Below are 6,811 nucleotides of genomic sequence, written 5' to 3'. Positions count from 1 at the left end.
TAGTAACTACACATGACTATTTAAATCACAGTAGATAAACCTCAATGTAACACTTTACTGAACAAGTGAATTAATAATGACATAACTTCCAGAATATCATCCCTTACCTGTCCGAAGGATTTAGGGATTTTTGTGCTTTCCATATGAAAACTCTTAGCTGGTTTTGCTAATTTCTTTGTGCCTCTATAAAGTACACACTACCGATTGCAAAAACAGAATTTTCTGCCCCCTGGTTTCAATTTATGTAAATGGAATATGCAAAAGCAGCTGACAGTGATCCAGAATACACATGTAGAAATTCCTCTTCATTATACTCACCCTGACACCAGTGGGTCTTCACTGAGGCAAAACCAGGATCACTTCATTTAGCAGCTCTCAATTACTATTTTTCCTTTTCACAGCTCCTAATTCCCATAAACTTTCAGCATATGCAATATGTTTTGAGTGACAGTCTCACAGCTTCCCGCCACATTGCTTAAATAAAGTTTTGTGTTATTTTTGAGCTTCCCAGTGGCTAGATTTGTTTGATGTCCCCTACACACTTGATGCCATTCATGATCTTGTCACTTTACTTCTCTTTCACACCTTTGCTGAGCAGAAGAATTATTGCCTGCTGTCACCTCACAGACAGAATCTAACTGTACTATTTTATTTTTCCACTTTTTCATTCATTCTCTGAAGCTTTTTCAATTTGATCACTTTTTTTTGTTTGTTTGTTTTTGGTTTTCTTTTGTTTTTTGTTTTTTGTTTTTTGTTTTCCAGTCAATAAACTGGGCATAGTATTTAAAAAGTTAAATATCAGGGCTACTGCATATCTATTGATTGATACAATGATATATTTAATGTTCACTTATTTTCTCTGCTGCTTTCCTAATAAATGTTAATTGCACACTTGCATTTTTTTCTGACCTCTTAAGCACAAAACCAACATTTTCATAGAAACATTTAACTGCTAAATATAAAGCTAAGTGAAATATGTAAAATATAAAATTGTTTTCATAACAGTTTACATTTATCTTTATTGAATTTAATTTTTAATTTTAATAACCAGTCATTCAGGCCACTCCTATTTAACACCTTTAATAACTTAATATGATTACCAAATTTATCAAATAATTATACATTACTTTTCCAACATATTCACATGTTCAAATATATTTTAAGACACATGGATCACAGAATATGTCCCCAGGAACTTCACTCTTGGCCTCTGTCACCCTGTGAAAACTGACACAAAAATCACTATTTTCTCCAATATTTTACACCTTTTTGTGAGTGCAGTAACTTTCCTCTAAGCCAGCTACAGTTTCCTCTGCGTTTTCTCTTTGCCATTGGTGCAATTTCCTGTGGTTTTTGGTAATATTGACACCATTAGATGCATTCTAGCTCTTTCTAGAAAGATATTATTACAGTTTGATCCCTTCTGCCCCTTACTGATATAATGGACCATACTCTTTCAATATAAATGGCAACATAGGTGTAACCTCACATCTCAAAAGCTATCAAAATAGCTTTAAACAATGAATTTCACACCACAGGTACAGTTTGGCTATTTCATCCCTGACTGTCTTTAAAAATCTTAGGTGTATATCCCTTCATTTTGTTCTGTACCACCTCAAACTGACAAACCATGACTTCACATGAGCTCCCCTACAAAAATTCATGTGTATGAATCTAGAAAAGTTCTTCCACAGCATGAGCAGAATTAAAATGCTACAATTTTGTTCCTATAGCTTCTTCTAAGTGCTTCCTTGATTATCTTTCAGCATTACAGACCGACACCCAGACTTCCCTCTGTGCTGTCGTAGAAACAGAATTTCTTAATTCGCTTTTCTTTCAACTATTGCAGCTGACAAATCTCTTAAGTATCTTGGAACTGTTTTGAGTAATGTTGCTCTGGGCTTGTTTGTTTTGTCTGTTTTGTTTGGTTTTCTTTAAAATTATATTTAGTCTTACATTTAGTCCTTACATTTTCTTGAAAAATCTTCAGCTATCTGAAGGACGTCTTGCCCTCAGTATCCTCTGATACCCTGCTGATTAGCCACGCGGTTTCCCTTTTACCCTTTCTCAAGCCTTTCCAGCTAAGCAGAATGTATTTGTCCTCTGCCTTCAGTAATACCTTAATTAGTCTCTGTGCCATCTGGCATGACTTAACCCTCTCCCAGATTCTCCCAAACAGGAGTCCCTGGTTATAACTGTCTTTTCTGAAGTATGCCCAACTTTGGGGAGATTTCATGGGTTTCTGGCAGCTCTGCAAGGATATGGAACCTACAGAGAGAAGTAATTTGAACAACATCCACTTGGCTTTTGCTTCCTCTCTCATGGCATCTTCAACAGTCCAGTGCATGAAAATCACTGATTTAGTCTGATAAATCACTGATTTATTCCTCCTAAGACCCAGCCTCCTCCCTTGGGGAGAGCTCCAGGGCAGAGGGATGGCTGTCCTTCCTCCATCCCTCCTTAGACAATAACCCACCACTGTCTTGTGGTAAAGTTTTATTAACAGCATCACTGCCTTGCTATGTACCCAGTACATCACTGATCTGCGAAAAAAAAATCTGTCCCTTGGTGACATTTGCAACATGTGACACTTGGGGCAACTCTCAGGAGAGGGATGCTTTTATAACATCCTGGTGATCACCAGGTTTTTGTAATCTTTTTCTTCCACTTTGCAAAAGAGATATTTTAACATATACCATTTTTTCTCCTGAATGATGATATGCTCTTTTAAAAATTTAAGTGCTGAAATTATGTCTTGTAGACACATCTAGAACTGTCAGGATTTTGTTTTGCACACCTCATACTTTCAAACCTATTTTAAGTGGCTTTTCAGATGCTAGCTAATGAAACAATTCACTATTACTACAGAATTATTTCTGTAGGCATTTCTTATATGCATGACACATAAAAAGGACCCATCAGTCGCTGTAAAGTCATCTTAGTTGAAAGAGTTCTGCTGGTCTCATCAGTATGCTTGGATGAACAGAATGGAAATAACAAATTTTTTTTGCTGTTCAAGGAGATAATCTAACTATCTCCTCTGGTTTTAAACTAGGAAAAAGCATTTCAGTGCTAATTATTTGCCAAAATTTCTGAAATTCTGTGTTGAGATGCTATCTCATGGGAGTATCTGTACAATATACAGACATAATCTTAATTGATATCCGATATTTAATACTTACGTAAAGATTTAAATTAAATCTATGAAAATCAAGCAATCTGGACTTCTCCCAATGACACTGGTAGTGAAATAAGACATGATACATGACATTATATGATTCTGCATACACCCTGAAATTTACTTTCCAGCATGAAGTCCCAGTTAAGCAGAGGTGCAAGTAACAGCACGTCATTAGTGAGACCTGTGGTTTGCAGTGTTATCTTCCAGCTACATTTGTCACTTAAATTAGACCTCTATGTTGGTATATGTTCATCATTTTTGCATTGCACATGTTACATAAAACCACTCCTGGGACCAAGTAATTATTTTTCATATCTCATGTATTTTTCTGAAGAAAACGGTGCATTTTTTTTTCAGGTGGATTTTGTGCAATAAAAATTTTACACACAAGCTGATCTAGTACTCAGCATAGCAGAAAAGTATTTGCAAGTAGTAACAAATTATTCCACTGGATTTTTATTGGGCTATTTTCAAATACAGATGAATGCATTTTGTTCACAAAAATAAAAGCTTTTTCAAGTGTTGTTATTAGGCAATGACGGAAGTGTTCAAATTATCATTCTGAAATTTTCTTATTGTTTCAATAATGTTGTCCCTTTCTTAAACAACTGAATATTTGTCTCAAAGAACAAGCTCTCCAATTTTAAAATCTAGATGATCCAGAAATGGAGGAAAACCAAGCCCATGCCAGTTGTGTGTCTGAATAATGTATTCTAATGACACAGAAGTGACATCACAGTAAGAACACTATAAGCCAAAAGCTAAATTGTGTGTGAACAAAACACAGCCATCATTCTTTAACAAATACAAAGGTTGCATTTATCCATTGATTTTCCAAAGGAAATTGACCACTAGCTTCCATAAAAAGAGTCAAATCATAAGATCATTCCAATCTTTGTCAAATGAGGGAGTCTAACATAAACCTACTTAATTTTCTGATTTCCTGACAAACTTCAAAAGCTGCTTATGGCTTCAGAGTCACAAGCAAAGACAGAGCTCAGGTCTTTCACCAAAAAATACAGTAACATGAGCATCTTTTGCAGTAACAGGACTTGTGGCACTTACTTCAGCAGAGCTGGCATTTCATTCATGAGCAGGTAAGGGTGCCATGCGTGAAAACACACACACGAACGTACACGCATAACACTTGTTAGTACATTAGAGCAGAGCGACACATTTTTAAGGTATCTGCCCTTCACAAAGTTAACCCACAGATTATTTTAAATTAATTTTTGTTGTTGAAAGGTATTTTTTCTTTTAGTGAGCACTTAAATGCTTCCATAAAGCAATGAACTTTGAAAGAAAAGCCTATTCAGCTTTATGAATCAGATACATATAACTGGATTTAAGACAAATGATTTAAGTGAACTGGGAACCAAATACATTACTTTTCTCTTTAAATTACACATAGGCTAATGGACTAAGGAAAAAAAGGAAAAAAACATTTTTATTCAAAACAGCTCTAGTATTGAAATGTTCAATAACTCTATAACAAATCACTGCATTAGATGGATAACAATGGCTGTTCTTAACTGCAAACTGTAGATTGTTCTAAGAAACCATCTTTTATTCTGTAACTTTTCAAATTGTGAGCAAACAGTATCAAATTCATGGTTTTGTCAGTATGCCGAAACAAACAAAGCACCAAACAAAAAGCTTAGCACACACACACACACCCCAGAAAAGCCCGAGCCCCCCAGATGACTAAACCAGTTTTCGAGTAAAATGAGACAGCTGGCAAAAGGTCTCTGTATAATTTGGGAAACCACCATTATTTGACTACATTCATTTCATTCTTAAACATCCAAATTTTCACTTACTTATAATAAAAACCCTATCCAATTATATATTTAATTTCTTCCTGTGGATATTAAAATAAACTATGTTCTGAAATTAAGAGATAAAATACCTCCTTTTGTTTTCCATACATATTTGCCTATATAAATATACTTCATCATTTTACAAATTACAGTATTTATATTAAAGCTTTCATTCAGCAAATCATTACAGCTTAACAAGAACAAACAATCCCTGTGTTTTGGTTCTGTCTTTAAATCACATTAGGAGATAATGAAAACCAGCCAAAATGAGTGACTGCAAATAATACAAACAAAACATTTATTTAGAAAAATAAACTGAAAATGTTGCTTGTCTGTTAGATTTCTCCATGAAGTATAGACAAATGGCTAGAAAAATTTTATGTCAAATACATATTACAAATGACTTCTTTAGCAGTAACTGGGACTAAATGTCAATGTTCAGTAGGAACATTTTTTGATGTATAATTCAATAGACTAAATTTCTCGGCTGCTAATATGATAAAAAAAATGGATGCTATTAAAAAAGATTATATCCCCTTTTTAAATACACCTTATCATGTTGCTGCTTTTTCATATATATACATATGTATATATGTATGTATATGCATGTATTTCATCCTAAGAAAGAACCATAGTCCTTTCTGTGAAGAGATCCCCATAGTGAAAGAGAGCATAAATGTCTTTCTTCAGTTTTAACTTTTTAATTCCTTTTGGAGCCCTGGCAAAGTATAGCTTGTTGTGGTCAAAAATCTCCTGGGGCCATCTGTGCAAATGGTGGCACACATCATTACCCTGAATGGAAGTGACAGTGCAAATAATAGAAGTGCATTGAGATGCAATCTCTAAGAGCGGAACTTCCTCAAAGTTGGGTGAAGGACAGGAGACACCATCCTTTTAAGTGACTGGGCTTCACTTATGCCCTGCTCCTGTATGGCTTTGAATATGTACAAGGGGTGACAGAGGTCTTCTTCCCCACAGACAGTAACATTCCTCTGTTACAATAAATGTATCCGTTTTCTGAAATTATGTAAGTGCTTTGTTTCTCCTTTTGGCTATATATTGAAATATTTCTGTACCCATAAAAAACTGGTTGTTTGGTACTCTGGCTGCTCAGCACAGAACTCAGGTGTCAGGCTTGGAGACAGCAGTTTCTACAACGGGGCGAGACATTGAGCTGTCTTATCCTTCTTTCCCACTAAATGGAATTTAAGGCTGTGGCTTTTGCCAGGACTCAGCTTGTAGCTGTCAGATCTGAGAAAGATGATTCAATGCAGATTACACTAGTGATCAGTTGTGCTCTGACTTCAAGGTTTTTTCCATTCTCCACTAAGGGTCAGCTTTCCTGGTTACTTCTCAGATCTGGCCTGCAAGAAGTCACAATGATGAATCTGATATGCAAATTAATTGACGTGCCTCCAAGTATAGGTATTCCTTCAAGCCTGAAGGTGCTGTTAAAAGAAAAGAAGGGCAAAGTTATAAAAAATGTTACTTTAAATAGACAAGTTAATAAACAAAACATAATTTTAAATTAGCATTCCATATTCATGTAAGCAGGAGTTAAAAAAAATAATGGTATTTTGAAACTTGATCTTTTATAGTTGCACTTTATTATGTATACAAGCCTTGGCTTTCTGGTAAATGGGTTTAACTTCAATCCTGTCTTTGAAATCACCTTATTTACATTCCCTGTGAAATCTGGACTCTAATACTTTTTCATAAATTAAATAGAAAGTGAAATCAGCAGAAGTTCCTCATCTGACAGGTAAGTTTTCTAGTCACTAAAATATTATATAAAATTCTGATTTGAATC

The 6,811-nt window shown here is 35.0% G+C and overlaps 1 protein-coding gene across 2 annotated transcripts in view; it reads right to left on the bottom strand.

Moving 5' to 3' along the window:
- Positions 1-3,525: 3,525 nt before the first annotated feature.
- Positions 3,526-6,811, bottom strand: part of PRR16 (proline rich 16) — a 142,359-nt gene continuing 139,073 nt past the window's right edge. For both annotated transcript variants that reach the window (XR_015772393.1, XM_005528125.3), the window contains exon 3: positions 3,526-6,449. The gene's annotated coding sequence lies outside the window, so the exon portion shown is untranslated. The remainder of the gene's footprint in view (positions 6,450-6,811) is intronic.

The sequence above is a fragment of the Pseudopodoces humilis genome, chromosome 4 (genome assembly GCF_049639895.1).
Source record: "Pseudopodoces humilis isolate 2021_Gansu_Grassland_sample_001 chromosome 4, ASM4963989v1, whole genome shotgun sequence".
Taxonomy (NCBI): domain Eukaryota; kingdom Metazoa; phylum Chordata; class Aves; order Passeriformes; family Paridae; genus Pseudopodoces; species Pseudopodoces humilis.
The sequence above is the reverse complement of the archived record's forward strand: the minus strand, read 5'-3'. Positions and strand labels throughout refer to the sequence as shown.